At 50.1% G+C, this 14,553-nt stretch overlaps 1 protein-coding gene across 2 annotated transcripts in view; it reads right to left on the minus strand.

Annotated features, from left to right (window-relative positions):
* Positions 1–14,553, minus strand: part of LOC123768084 (methyltransferase-like protein 27) — a 116,111-nt gene that overhangs the window by 38,724 nt on the left and 62,834 nt on the right. The window lies entirely within an intron of this gene.

A 14,553-nucleotide genomic window follows, 5' to 3' on the forward strand; every position in this document is an offset into this window, starting at 1 on the left:
CTCAATAGGATTTCCTCCGGGCAGCTTAGGGGCATCTGGACTAGTGTCTGCACTCTGGGAACGTGGCTGCGGGCAGAAATCCCGTCCTCGGTGCGGCTCATAGGATATTACATCTGGGTCTACTATGCCCATCAGCCTAGCTCGCACCTGTTTTCACTGTGGGTTGTCAGGCCACCTAGCTGTTGCTTGTTCGGCAGCTGTCGTCCCTCAAGTGAATCGTGAGGAAGATTTCCTGCCTCTGGCTGTAGTGGGGGACCTGGCGGATGCATTTGTGGACGTGCCCTTGGCTGATGTGACGTGCCTTGTGTTGGATGGTGCGCCTGCTCCTGGTGGGGCTTGTGTTCCGGTGGTTGTGCCATCCTCGGTTGGGTGTACTGCCGCTGGCGGCGTTCCTGGTGCTGCTGTAAATCTCCCAGGTGCTCCCTCTCTATCTCCAGCTTCTTCGTCTTCTGCACCTGATCATCTGCCTTCTCCTGTGGATTCTGCGTCTCTGTCCTCTCTGCTTGTCCCGGCTGTGCTGGGAGGGGGGGGGGGGGTTATGTGGAGGTGAGACCTCCTGCTGTGTTGGGACCGGTCCATCCCTGTCGTCGTGGCTGCTGACGTCTTGCGCTGTGTGCGCCCCTCCTGTGCTTCCCATGCTTCCGGCTCTGACGATGTGCAGCCGGGTTTCAAGCACTTGCAGCGTTTCACTCCTCCTGACTGGGCCGATGTGGGTGAGTTTAATGCTTGTGAGTTTTCGGGTGTCGATGGGTTGGTACCCAGGACAGCGGTTTCACCTGTGACGATGGTGGAGGGGGTTCACGTGCCTGTTGCTGCCGCTAGTGATAATGTCTCTCCGTTAACCTCTGTTTCTTCTCCTGCAGGGGTTTCCCTGCAGTGGGGGTAGTCCTTCGTCCTGTGGTGGTGGTGCAGAAGGTGATGTGGGCCTGGGCCTTTTGGTGGTCCTCAGGAAGGATATCCATCGCGCGGTTTCTGTGCCGGTGCCCGATGCTATGGCTATTGCTCCAGATGTGGCCCCCTGTGGTGTTGCCCCCTGACGTGCCTCCTTCTGTGGTGCAGCCCGCTGCAGACATGCATGGCGAGGTTGACCAGGATGGCCGGCCTGATGGTAAAGATGTTTTCGATGAAATACGTACTAGCGAGGCGCCCTTACAGTGGGAACGGGTGTTGACAATCCCTCTGCCCATCTATTATTTGGATACCTCGTGTACCCGTTTTTATGTCCGGGGTTCCATAGATCATGGTGTGTCTTCGTGCGCCAGTCCATCCTGATATCGAGTGTCTTTGGGAAGCGTACTGTCTCCGGTTTCAGGTGGCAGACTTTCCGGAGAAGTATGAGTAGGTATGGCGTTGCTTGCTCTCGTCTCCCGTTTGTTATGTCTGCTGTGGGCCCGTCAGGCATATGGTTGTGTGCCTTGACTTTGTTTATGTTCCGTGTTTTGTACTTTCTATCCATTGGGTTCCAGCACGTTGTGGTATACTCCATACTGACCTTGTAGATCAACTAGCAACGCCTTAAACACCATGTACCCCACTACAGTGTGCCAAGTCTCCCTCTAAAATATGCCTCTGTTCTTGTTGCCGCTTCTCTATCTACAGCTCAAAGCAACAAGCACTTTTGAAACTCTTATTATTCTCCACATACATGCGTCTCCCAACATCTCTACTGGTGCAGTCATCGACGGTCGAGCCCTTCATGCAAATTACACCTACTATCAAGAAGAAAAACCAGGTCTCATTGATAATAGGAATTTAGGATTTGATAAGTCCTTCATCAAACGGCTGTCGCAGAACAGAAAACGGTACAATTGTAGGTAGGACAAACTCTAACACTTTAGTTAATTCGTCATTCGATGTAAATGAAGTGAAATTCGTATGTTTGTGTGTCTCCGTGGTGTAGTGGTAAGACACTCGCCTGGCGTTCCGCGAGCGCTATGTCATGGGTTCGTATCCAGGATGGCCGGCCTGATGGTGAAGATGTTTTCGATGAAATACGTACTAGCGAGGCGCCCTTACAGTGGGAACGGGTGTTGACAATCCCTCTGCCCATCTATTATTTGGATACCTCGTGTACCCGTTTTTATGTCCGGGGTTCCATAGATCATGGTGTGTCTTCGTGCGCCAGTCCATCCTGATATCGAGTGTCTTTGGGAAGCGTACTGTCTCCGGTTTCAGGTGGCAGACTTTCCGGAGAAGTATGAGTAGGTATGGCGTTGCTTGCTCTCGTCTCCCGTTTGTTATGTCTGCTGTGGGCCCGTCAGGCATATGGTTGTGTGCCTTGACTTTGTTTATGTTCCGTGTTTTGTACTTTCTATCCATTGGGTTCCAGCGTGTTGTGGTATACTCCATACTGACCTTGTAGATCAACTAGCAACGCCTTAAACACCATGTACCCCACTACAGTGTGCCAAGTCTCCCTCTAAAATATGCCTCTGTTCTTGTTGTCGCTTCTCTATCTACAGCTCAAAGCAACAAGCACTTTTGAAACTCTTATTATTCTCCACATACATGCGTCTCCCAACATCTCTACTGGTGCAGTCATCGACGGTCGAACCCTTCATGCAAATTACACCTACTATCAAGAAGATAGTAGTCTCCGTGGTGTAGTGGTAAGACACTCGCCTGGCGTTCCGCGAGCGCTATGTCATGGGTTCGTATCCTGGCCGGGGAGGATTTACTGGGCGCAATTCCTTAACTGTAGCCTCTGTTTAACGCAACAGTAAAATGTGTACTTGGATGAAAAAACGATTCTTCGCGGCAGGGGATCGTATTCCAGGGACCATAGGATTAAGGACTTGCCCGAAACGCTACGCGTACTAGTGGCTGTACAAGAATGTAACAACTCTTGTATATATCTCATTTATCTTGTATAAGAAAAACCAGGTCTCATTGATAATAGGAATTTAGGATTTGATAAGTCCTTCATCAAACTGCTATCGCAGAACAGAAAACGGTACAATTGTAGGTAGGACAAACTCTAACACTTTAGTTAATTCGTCATTCGATGTAAATGAAGTGAAATTCGTATGTTTGGGTGTCTCCGTGGTGTAGTGGTAAGACACTCGCCTGGCGTTCCGCGAGCGCTATGTCATGGGTTCGTATCCTGGCCGGGAAGGATTTACTGGGCGCAATTCCTTAACTGTAGCCTCTGTTTAACGCAACAGTAAAATGTGTACTTGGATGAAAAAACGATTCTTCGCGGCAGGGGATCGTATTCCAGGGACCATAGGATTAAGGACTTGCCCGAAACGCTACGCGTACTAGTGGCTGTACAAGAATGTAACAACTCTTGTATATATCTCAAAAAAAAAAAAAAAAAAAAATATTTAAATAGGCAACTCGAAGCACTCAGAGTTGTTCATATCACTACTGAAATGAATTCATGTCTTGATTTTTTATTGTATTTAAATAATTTTTTGTATCAAGTTTATTAATAATAAACTCCAAAACAAATAAAATTAATGTTTAAACAACAGTTTAATTCGAGGTGGGGGCACTAACATAAATATTGCTGTAAGCGTGGTGGTACCCAATCGTGTCAGGCGCAGGTTGAATGTTTTTTTACATATTAGCATACTTATCAGCATAGGAGTGCTATTAATAGACAAACTTAACAAAGATGTTCAATTTCCAGGAGCAATGGTGCAGCATGTATGCCGGGAAGCACCACTTCTCAGACTGCACTAACGAATATCTACACTGCCTTCTCTGTGATGTCGGACCTACTGCCGTCGCCACTGAGTGCCCCCGAAGACTTGCAGAAATCAAGATGTCTGACGCCAGACAGATCAACACCACTCGCGGTGCACTAGCCAACCATCAACGTGCTAACCGCCAACTTTTTGGAGCTTCCTGGTGGTGCAGGAGCTACATGCAGCCAGTCAAAAACCAAAAACTAGCTTCTAGTCCGCCAATCATTCATCGACTCGGCCGCAACAGCCATAATCTCTCTGGCCAATCATCAAGCCAGCCTTGTTGCTGGCCCCCAACACCACTCATACTAAGCACCGTCTTTGGACTTTTACGCCTGGCTGAAATATTGGCAGTCACGAACTACAAGGAATTCGTACGACTTATAAACTTATTCTACGTTGCTAATGGTCTACCAACATTTAATGTTCCTGAGGAACTCCTCATGACTGCAGCTTCAACCACTGCCACCACTACGATTTTAGCTACTAATACTACTTCAGCCTCTGAAATCACCATCTCTCCAGCTGCACTGGCAGGTATCCTTGTCTGCTGACGCCCACCCTCTACAACCTGCTACAGATCCTGCGACATCTATGCATACTGCCACTCCAGACCAACCTACTACTCCAGTTGTACCTGTGATTACATCAGCTTTATCAGCACCTACACCAGATACTCCTGCAGACCTTTAACTGTCTTCTGATGATGACTCTACTGCCCCGGTTGACATTGAAGCACACTCACCTCCCCAAGAATTGGTGTATTCGCCTAACTCTGATGCGGTCAATGCCCTATATTGACTACGTGAAGATTCAACAATTGGATCTCCTGATTACAGACGGATTACCAGCCGTCTGTATATTTAACACGAGCTATGAAGAACATGTGCAGAATGATCCAGAAACAGCCAAGGAGATCTGGTTCCTTTCTGTACCATTCTCACAGAATGTCACGAATCTACACATCTACCCAAACTATTCCAAAAGGACTTCACGGAGTACAAGAAAGCCCATCTGATGATCACACAAATCAAGAAGAAAGAAGACTCAGATGTACTGAGAAGAAGAATAAAGAAGAATGAAGACTCAAGACACCACCTGAAGTTGGATTGTCAACACCTAGCATAAAGAAGCACTATCATTGTTGCCCTTTCCTGACCCGACTCAAAGCCTAGCCAGTTGTGGGGTTGTTCCAGCATTAATTCCAGACACGCAGCTGGGTCAAACCCTGGCTCTTTCTCTACAACGTCAGCACTTCCTTTCAACGACTTCTCTTCAGTGAGTCCCACCTGAGCTACCGTAGGGTGCAGACGTGTCGTCTGACCGCTCCGGCAGTTTGGGGAGGTTGCAGTTTTCGCCAGCAGGGGGTGGGTGTCTCTACCCTCCCTGCTGTCCCTGCCTGGTGTTGACGTGGCGCTTTTACGATGAGCGGCCATCTTCCCACTGTTGAGAGGGTAAACTCTGTGGGTTTGGAGTTTACCTGCCGTGCAGGGTATCCTCTCATTGAGCAGATCATGTGTGACGTGCTACATGTCCCGGTCGAGGAGGTCTACGGGGTTGAGCTGGTGACTGCTTGCCGGGTGGTTATCAAGTTTGTGGGTGAGGAGGCGTACCATAGATTTCTCCGGCGGTACGAGGGCCGTACCTTGAAGTTGTTGGATGGCACTGGTTCTGTGGCCATATCTGATCGGAGTGGTGCCGTGACGTATGTGAGCGTCCATGGGGCCCCCATGGAATTCCCTGAGTCCCTTCTCCGGCGTTTCATCCAGAGATTTGGCTCCGTCGTCAGTGTGAGGATGCACAAGCTGTCTTCTGGAATTTATGCGGGGTTGAAGACGAACATTCGTACCCTCGGGATGCGCCTGAGGTCGGACATTCCATCCTCTGTCCGACTTTTAGGGTACTACGTGCGGGTGTATTATGCCCGGCAACCCCGTACTTGTTTCCGGTGTGGCATGTTGGGGCATCAGGCTGCCGGATGTACTGCGGATCCGGTTGCTCCAGTCAACTTGTTCCGGGAAGAAGATTTCCCACCGCTCCCTCTGGAGGAGGTCTCCAGGGATGAAGAGGCGAGCGTTCAGTTAGCAGATGCGGCTCTCCCTACGTCGCCGGACGTTCCTCCGGTTGTTACAGACTCTCCTCCGGGTCTTGCAGTGCCATCGGATGGTCTATGTGCTCCTGTCACTGTCTCCGCTGCTCCTGAAGGCCTTCCTAGTGATCATTGTGACGCGCCGCCGCCTTTTCCCTCGTCTTCGGCTGCTGCACCTGGCCCTGTGTTCTCGCCTCGGGTCCCGGATGTGCTGGGTGCTGGGGTGGCTGCGGAGCCTCCTGCTGTGTGTGGGCCAGTTCCCCCTGTGGTGGAGGCTGCTGCCGTTCTGCGTCTGGCGTCGGTTCGTCCAGCTGGTGGGACCTGTGTTTTTGGGTCCGCTTCCGTTTCTAACGATCTCCGGCCGGAGCCCAAGCGTTCCTGGCGTTCGTCGTCTGCCTGGGCCGATATTGGGGAATTCGGTGACTGTGGGTCCTTGGGAGTTGACGGTGTGGAACCGGATGTGTCCCTGTCTTCACGGTTGGTGGTGGCAGAGGTTCATGTGCCTGCTGATGCTGGTGCCCGAGTCTCGGGGGTGCCTTCCGTTCCTTCTCCACCTGGGGATTCTCCGCAGTGGGAGGTGGTGGCTCCCGCTCCCAGGGATGGTGTGGTTGCTGGTGCTGGGTGTGGCCTGGTTGTGACATTACAGAAGGATGCGCGCTGCCCTGGTTCCCTGCAGTCGTCTGGTGGTGTGCCCGTGGCCGCTGGTGCCCCGGTGGTGGTGTCCTATGTCCAGCCCCCTCTTGTGAGGGTGTGTGTTGGGGACCTGGGGGACGTGTTGCCGGCGTCGGTGATGCCACCGAGTCACTGGTCGGCGATTGCTGAGTTACTGCTGAATGATGAGCCGGAGGAATTTCATGGTGGGGGTGTTCCCTTGATGTGGGGGATTGTGGCAGTTACTCGCGTCAGGAGTGATACCATTTGGGTCCCCTGCTTGCGAGTGTTTGTAGCTAGGGTTCTGGATGACATGGCATCCCGGTGGGTGTACGAGACCCTTGGGGGTGGTTACGTTGGGAGGCGTTCAATGTGCGTTTCTCCCGGGCTTTGTTCCCGGGCAAGTATGTCCGCTGATTGGCCGGTGTTTTGCAGAGTGTGTATTCTCTTCATGAATTACCTTGTTGTATTGTGTTTTCTTTTTAATTTTCCCTTTGTTTATATTTATGATTTGTTTGTGTGTGCATTGTCTTGTTATGTTTCATTTTCTAAATTTTGATGTGTTTTGTTGTCGGTCCTTCTGGCCAGTGTTTGTTTGTTTTGTTTATTTGCTTACATTATATTGCTTGTTTGTTATTGTTTTTGTTCTTTAATTTGTCTTGATGTATGCTGTTCCTCCATTTTTGCTAATTATTGTCCTGTGCTGTCGGTCCTTCTGGCCGGTAGCTTCTGTATTTTGTTTTTGTTTTCACTGATATTTTATTGTATTTACTGTCTTTATCTTGCATGCTTGCATGTAAAAATAAAAAAAAATAAAAAAAAAAAACTTCTCTTCAGCTGTCCCCACTTCAAGACTCACCCTAATGAGTATCTCATCCTGTATATTATTGTATTGTTGAATTGGCATAGGAGACAGTGAACCCGAAGGCCGTTTTCCCAGGCCAAGGAAAAACTATTGTACTCCGATGGCGCTGACTCTTGTCATTAGCCCAAATGTGGTTAACGCTGGTGCGTATTTTTGTTTTAGTGGGAGACTGCGTTTGCGCTATACCCCATTTGTAATTGTCACGTGTTCGTCAAGTCGATAAATGACACAACAGCTATTTTACTCCCATTTGTTTCATTAGAAATGTTCAAACATCTCGCAAGGTACTTTATTCACAAATAAGCACATATTCGGTGTGGTTTTATCTTTAAAGCATTATATGCATTGAAAATATATAATTCAAGACTTCATGTGTAGAAACTTTGATGTGTTACTGACGGCAGATGTCCCAAATTCGTTTTCTCAATGTTAGCGAGGAATTAGAAGCCTGTAACTCTGCTTATATGGAGGTTTCCCTTTGCTAACCCCCCCTCCGTGGTGCCTCCTTGCCGTGGTGAGGGGCTCACGTACACCTCCCTGGGACCAGTGTGGGTTGCCTGTGCCCCCTCTCCTGCCCCCTCTTTGGGTGGTGTACGTGCTGAAGGGCACCATAAGAAAATAAGAATAAAGGTAACTGCAGAAGGCCTATTAATCCCACTCATATACATGTCCAACCCGCACTTGAAACAATCGAGGGACCTCACCTCCACCACGTTACACGGTAATTGGTTCCACAAATCAACAACCCTGTTACCGAACCAGTATTTACCCAAGTCTTTCCTAAATCTAAATCTATCCAATTTATACCCATTGTTTCGTGTTCTGTCTTGTGTTGATACTTTTAATATCCTATTAATATCCCCTTTGTTGTGTCCATTCATCCACTTGTAAACCTCTATCATGTCACCTCTAACTCTTCGCCTTTCCAATGAATGCAATTTAAAATTTGTTAATCTTTCTTCATATAAAAGATTTCTAATTTGGGGAATTAACTTGGTCATCCTTTGCTGGACACGTTCAAGTACGGCGACCAAAACTGAACTGCATAATCTAAATGGGGCCTAACCAGAGCAAGATGTAGCTGAAGAACCACACCAGGTGTCTTGATACTAACGCTTCGATTAATAAATCAAAGTGTCCTATTTGCCTTATTACGAACATTCATGCATTGATCCTTTTGTTTTAAATTCTTACTAATCATAACTCCCAGATCCCTTTCGCAATCCGACTTCGCAATCTCAACACCATCTAGCTCGTATCTTGTAACTCTATAATCATTACCTTACCTCAGAACATAAGAACTAAGACCCCACTTAGGGGCCTTGTGAGCCATTGGACCACCCACTGGAGGGGTGGCCTCTGAGAGGCCGCCCTGAGTGGATGGTTGGGTGTCCAGGCTGGGGCGATAGGGGGACTGGGGGTCTTAGCACCAGTGTGGGAGAATGAATGAAGTAGTAGGACTCCCCTGTTGAAAAGGGGGAGCACCGCTGGGGACGACACACCCTTCCTGCACTGGCCCGCGCTCGGCCTCCCTGGCTGCCCTGGTAGGTGGTATCCCTTGGTTCCAGGTCCCATCCCTTAAATACTGGTTTGCTGCATGGATGACGACTTGACTTCTCTTACCCAGGCTCATGGGGTGGGCGACCAGGCCCCTTAGTCGGACCGTCCTGGAAGACCGGGATCTGTAGCCCCCACTACAAGACCCGGTTTAGGCCCAGACCGGACTCTTCCTCCCTGCTCCCTTCCCTCCTCTGTGGTTGGGTCGAGCCCCTAGCCTGCTGTGGTGACCGTCTCGTCCCCTTGCACGGCTCCATCTCTTCTTGTGACTACTGCACCTTTTGACCCCGTCTCTCTCTAAAGGTTCTCATCACCGTCCCCGCCACGCCGCTCTCGTATGCTCCCTTCTCACCTAATTCATTCCATGCTTTGTTTGGTCCTGCTATGTGGACTAAGTACTTTGACCTCCAACCTTTGGATTCAACTCCTCCTGACGATTTTTCCCTTCATAGGCATCCTGTCGATTCCGTGGATGCCTCTCTCACCTTCAACCCCACTCGTCTAGGTACCCGTGTCGTTGCTGCTCCTTCTCAGGATGCGGCCACTCGCTTGGCTGCCTTATCCTGCCTTGGCGAGACCCCTGTTTGGGTGTCGAAGAACGCTCGGTTGAATGCCAGTGTTGGCACTGTTCTCCTCCCGCATCATGTTGTGACTGGTATTAGGGATCTCAAGGACTGCCACGAGGATATCAAGCATATCCTCAAGGCCCAGGGTCATTCTGTCCTCCAGGTGGATACATTTACTCGTCCCCTTGTGGTCATCGCCGTCTGCCCCCTCGGGTTGTGAAGATTACCTTTGTCGGTAGGACCCTTCCGCCCTCTGTCATTCTTGCTGGTGCCAGATGCTCCGTTCAGGAGTATATTCCATCTCCTCGGCTCTGCACTAAGTGCTGGAGGTTTGGGCATGGTGCCCTCAAATGCTCTAGTCCTGTCTCTCTCTATTCCCTGTGTGGAAGCGAGGGTCACTCTAAGTTGGAGTGCACTTCTCCCCAGGCCCGCTGCCTCAATTGCGGTGAGGCCCAACCTACCTTCTCCTGTACGTGAATTCGTTACAAACTTGAGGCGGCTGTCCTCAACTTGAAGCACCGGGCCCGTTTGTCTTTTCCTGAGGCTTGGCGCCAAGTTCATCGTCTCCCCTCTTTCGCTGGTGTCTCCTATGCTCGCATGGTGCGTTCTTCCTCTCCTCGTCCTTCCCGCCTTCCCCAGTCTCACAACCGTTTCCAAGCCTTAGACCCAGACACGCCCACCACCACCTTCCCTGTTTCCCTCCGTTCTGTCCCGGAGGGTCCCCCTCCTGGTTCTCTGTCTAGGGCTCCCCTTCTTTTTACCCAGTCTGTAACGTCTCCTGTGTCTTCTTTTTCCTCTCTCTCTGGTCCTTCTTCCCGTCATTCTCCTCCGTCTCTTGGCTCTCCACGCCGCCTGACTGTGCGGGCCGATGTCCATCGCTCTCCTGATGGTCGTGTTGTTCGCTCTCGCTCTTCTTCTCCTATCGAGACACTGGAGTCTGTTGCCCAGTACATTAATTGCTGTTGGGACGCCTGTATCTTTGAGTCAGAAGCGGAAACCTGGGTTCTACTCCTTCCTCCTCCCCGGTCGGTAAGAAGGCTTCGCTTTCTTCTTCACCCCCCTATCTCTGCTTCTATCGTTCCTTCCCCTCCCGCTTCGGTGGTGGAGCCCCCTGTTCCTAGTGTGGGGGTTTCTTTCGCCCCCGGTTCCATCTCGGTTAGTGCTCTTGCTGAGGCGTTCCCCTCTTTCTGCCCCTCCTCCTCCCCTTCCTTCTCCTCCAGACTCTGCTCGTCCACCTCTGGTCCTCCCACTTCTTTCCCTCCTTTTTTACTCAATTTACCCATTCCCCCTATCCCTGACTTTGCTGGCCTTGATCCTGACCCTGTGCTTTTTTAGCGTGCTGTGTTCCTTCTTCACCTTTGTTTCTTCTTTGCTCTCTGTTGCTCTCCTCTCTCTTTGCTGATGTCTTTTCTTCAATGGAACATCCGTGGATTTTACGCCAATTTCCCTGACGTCCAACTTCTCATTTCACAGTTATCGCCCCTTTTTGTCTGTCTCCAGGAGCCGATGCTTGGTGCTCGTCCTGGTCGCTTCCGTGGCTATTCTTTTCTCTCCCACCCCCCCCTTCAGCGACGGCTGGGGTCCATAATTCTTCTGCTCTCTTGATTCGCTCCGATGTTCCCTTTGTCCCCTTACTTTTTTCCTCGCCTCTCCACTGTTCTGCCGCCCGTGTCTTTGTGCATAGATGGTACACGGTTTGTTCCATTTATCTCCCCCCCCCCCCATTGCCCCACATTCTCTTCCCGATCTTAAACACCTCCTACACTCCTTGCCGGAGCCTGTGCTCCTGCTGGGCGATTTCAGTTGTCGTCATGCCCTTTGGGGTGATGTGCTGACAAACACCTGGGGTCGCCTCCTTGAACCTTTCATCCTCTCTTCTTCCCTATCCCTTCTTAATTCTGGTGAGCCCACTCATTTGGACTCTTGGACTCGTTCTCTTCCTTGTCTCGATCTTTCTCTGTGCTCGTCATCCCTTTCCTTACATTTCGGGTGGCGGGTCCTTGATGACCTCCATGGCAGTGACCCTTTTCCTATCCTTGTTACTTTGTTCTCTTTTTGCCCTCCTCTCTCTGCCAAGGTGGCAGTTTGCCGAGGCTGACTGACGCCTCTTTACTCTCTGTGCTACTATTTCCGACCTCTCCGTTCTGCCTCTCCCTCGTGCCCTCCTTCTTTTTCATGACACTGTCTTTGACGCTGCCCTCCACTCTTTTCCTAGCTCTTCCTCTCGGGGAACGCGGAAGTGCGTTCCCTGGTGGAATGTGTACTGTGCTCGGGCTGTCCGCTGTAAGCATGCAGCCTGGAAGAGACATCACCGCCAGCAGACGGTTGAGTCTTTTCTTTTGTTTCAGAAAGCGAGTGTGGTGGCCTGTAGGACCATCCGTGCGGCTAAACGTGCTTGCTGGGCGTCTTATGTCTCCACCATTACGTCCGAAACTCCTCTCCCATTGGTCTGGAAGCGTATCCGCAAGATTGCAGGTAAGTTCGTTCCCGATGTCTCACCGGTCCTTCGCCTCCATGGTGCTCTTGTGGCGGACTCGTTGCAGGTCGCGACCAAACTGGGTTCCCATTTTTCCTCTGTTTGTTCTTGTTCTCATAGTCCCCAATCCATCCTTCTTCGTAAGCCTATTCTTGAATCTCATCCTTTAAATTTCTGTACTTATCTTCGCCTTCCCTATAATGATCCCTTCTCTCTCTTTGAGCTTCAGTCTGCCCTAGCCCTTTGCGGTTCTACGGCAGCGGGCTCCAATGGCATTCATTATGAAATGCTTCGCCATCTCCCTCCGTGCATGTCACAGTATTTACTGAGTCTGTACAGTCGGGTCTGGGAGTCGTCGTCAGTCCCTGAAGACTGGCTCGATGCTGTTGTCCTCTCTGTTCGGAAACCAGGGTCTCTCGGGACATCCCCCAAGGACATCCGCCCTATTGCCCTCACGAGTTGTGTGCAAGCTCTTTGAACGTATGGTTAACGTTCGTTTGATGTGGTTCTTAGAACACTACCACCACCTCTCCCCTTCTCAATTTGATTTTCGCAAGTGCCGCAGCACAACGGATGTCCTGGTGAACTTGGAGGTCTATATTTGCACTGATTTTGCTGTGAAGACCTCCGTTGTTGCCGTCCTTTTTGATCTGGAAAAGGCTTACGACACTACCAGGTGGTATCATATTCTGTCTCAATTTCATTCTTTTGGCCTTCGTGGGAATCTTTCTCTCCTCCTCCAGAGTTTCCTCCCTCGTCGATCCTTTCGTGTACGGCTTGGTACCACTCTCTCTGCCTCTTTTCGGCAGTATGAGGGTGTACCCCAGGGTAGTGTTCTGAGCACTACTCTCAACGTTGAGTTGCCCTCAACGGTCTTCTTTCCTCTCTTCCTTCTGGTCTCTGCTCTCTATGTTGATGATCTTACCCTTTGCTGTCGGGGTGATGATTCGCGTCTCCTTCAATGGCAGCTTCAACTTGCGATTGATGTCTTGTTGTCTTGGGCCACCGATCATGGCTTCAAGTTCTCTGCGCCTAAGACTTGTGCTATGACTTTTACTCGGAAGCATGTCGTTTTTCGTCCCTCTTTGTCGCTTTATGGTCATCTCCTTGTGTACAGGGATTCCGCAAAGCTTTTGGGGTTAGTCTTTGACACTCGTTTGTCTTGGTCAGCCCATATCCCTTACCTCCGAGTTGAATGCTCTAAGGTCCTTAACCTACTTAAGGTTTTGTCCCATACTTCTTGGGGGAGCGGATAGGCACACGCTCCTCTATTTGCACTCCTCTCTCGTCCTGTCTAAACTCGATTATGGTTGCCCTGCATACTCTTTTGCTTCTCCTTCTACTCTTCGCTGTCTTGATGCTTTGCACCATACTGGGTAGCGTCTCAGCTCTGGTGTCTTTCGTTTGACTCCCGCCCTTAGTTTGTATGTTGACATTGGTTTTCTCTTCAGGACCGCCGTGATCGCTACTGTCTTCGCTATCTTGCGCGGTCCTTACAACATCCTTCCTCTCGCCTCTGTCGTACTTTGACTTCTCCTCCTCCTGCACCTCCTGTTCCTCTTCATCGTCTCCCTCTTTCTGTCCGGTTATCTCGCTTACAGGATTCTCTTTTTGTTCATATTTCTAATGTTTCTCCTCATATTGTTCCTTCCTTACCTCCGTGGAGAGTCCCCCTTCCCAACTTTTGTACGTCCTTGACTTGTATTACTAAAGCCTTTACCCCCTCCTACGATTCTGAAAAGCCTCTTCCTCGAGCACTTTTCTTCACACTCCCACTCTATTTCCATCTTCACCGATGGGTCTAAGTCTGCGGACGGTGTGGGCTACTCTGTTGTTTTTCCTGACCGTACTTATATGTGTCGTCTCCCTTCGGAGGCTACCGTCTTTACAGCAGAACTTTATGCTATTCTCTATGCTCCCCGTCTCTTGCTTTCTCATTATCATTCCTACTTTGGGGGTTGTAGTTGACTCTCGTAGTGCCCTCATGGCTCTAGGGTCCTTTAATCCTGTCCATCCGGTGGTCATCGAGATTCAACATTGGCTGTTTCTTATTTCTAGTAAATTTAAATCAGTAGAGTTTTGCTGGGTTCCCAGCCATATTGGTGTTTCTTTCAATGAACATGCGGATGCTGCCGCTAAGGAAGCTATCCGCTCTTGTCCCATCTCCCGTAAAGGTATTCCTTATTCCGACTTTTATCCTGTTATTCATTCCTCCATCCTTGCCCGTTGGCGGGGTTGTTGGTCCTCTGTGGTACTAACCACAGAGGAGCTGCTGGAGCTGGTAACAAGCTGCTTACTCTCAAATGTAGTGTGTCCTCATGGCCTTTCTCCGTAACTGGCGGTGGGAAACTGCTTTGGCACGGCTGCGGGTTGGCCATACTCGCTTAACCCACGGTCACTTAATGGAGTGCCGCCCTGCTCCTTATTGTTCGAATTGCGTTGTCCCTCTTACAGTTGTGCATATCCTTGTTGAATGTCCTGACTTCCAGGACGAGCATGTGTCTTGCTTTCCGACCGTCCCTCGCGGTCACTTGTTCCTCGATAGAATTCTAGGTGAATCGGATACTTTTGATATCGTTTGCCTTATGCGTTTTTGTTCTCGTATTGGCATTCTTGGTGATATTTAGCGCCCTCTGATTATTTCACACTTTGATGCT

This window comes from Procambarus clarkii, chromosome 59, assembly GCF_040958095.1.
Source record: "Procambarus clarkii isolate CNS0578487 chromosome 59, FALCON_Pclarkii_2.0, whole genome shotgun sequence".
Classification (NCBI taxonomy): domain Eukaryota; kingdom Metazoa; phylum Arthropoda; class Malacostraca; order Decapoda; family Cambaridae; genus Procambarus; species Procambarus clarkii.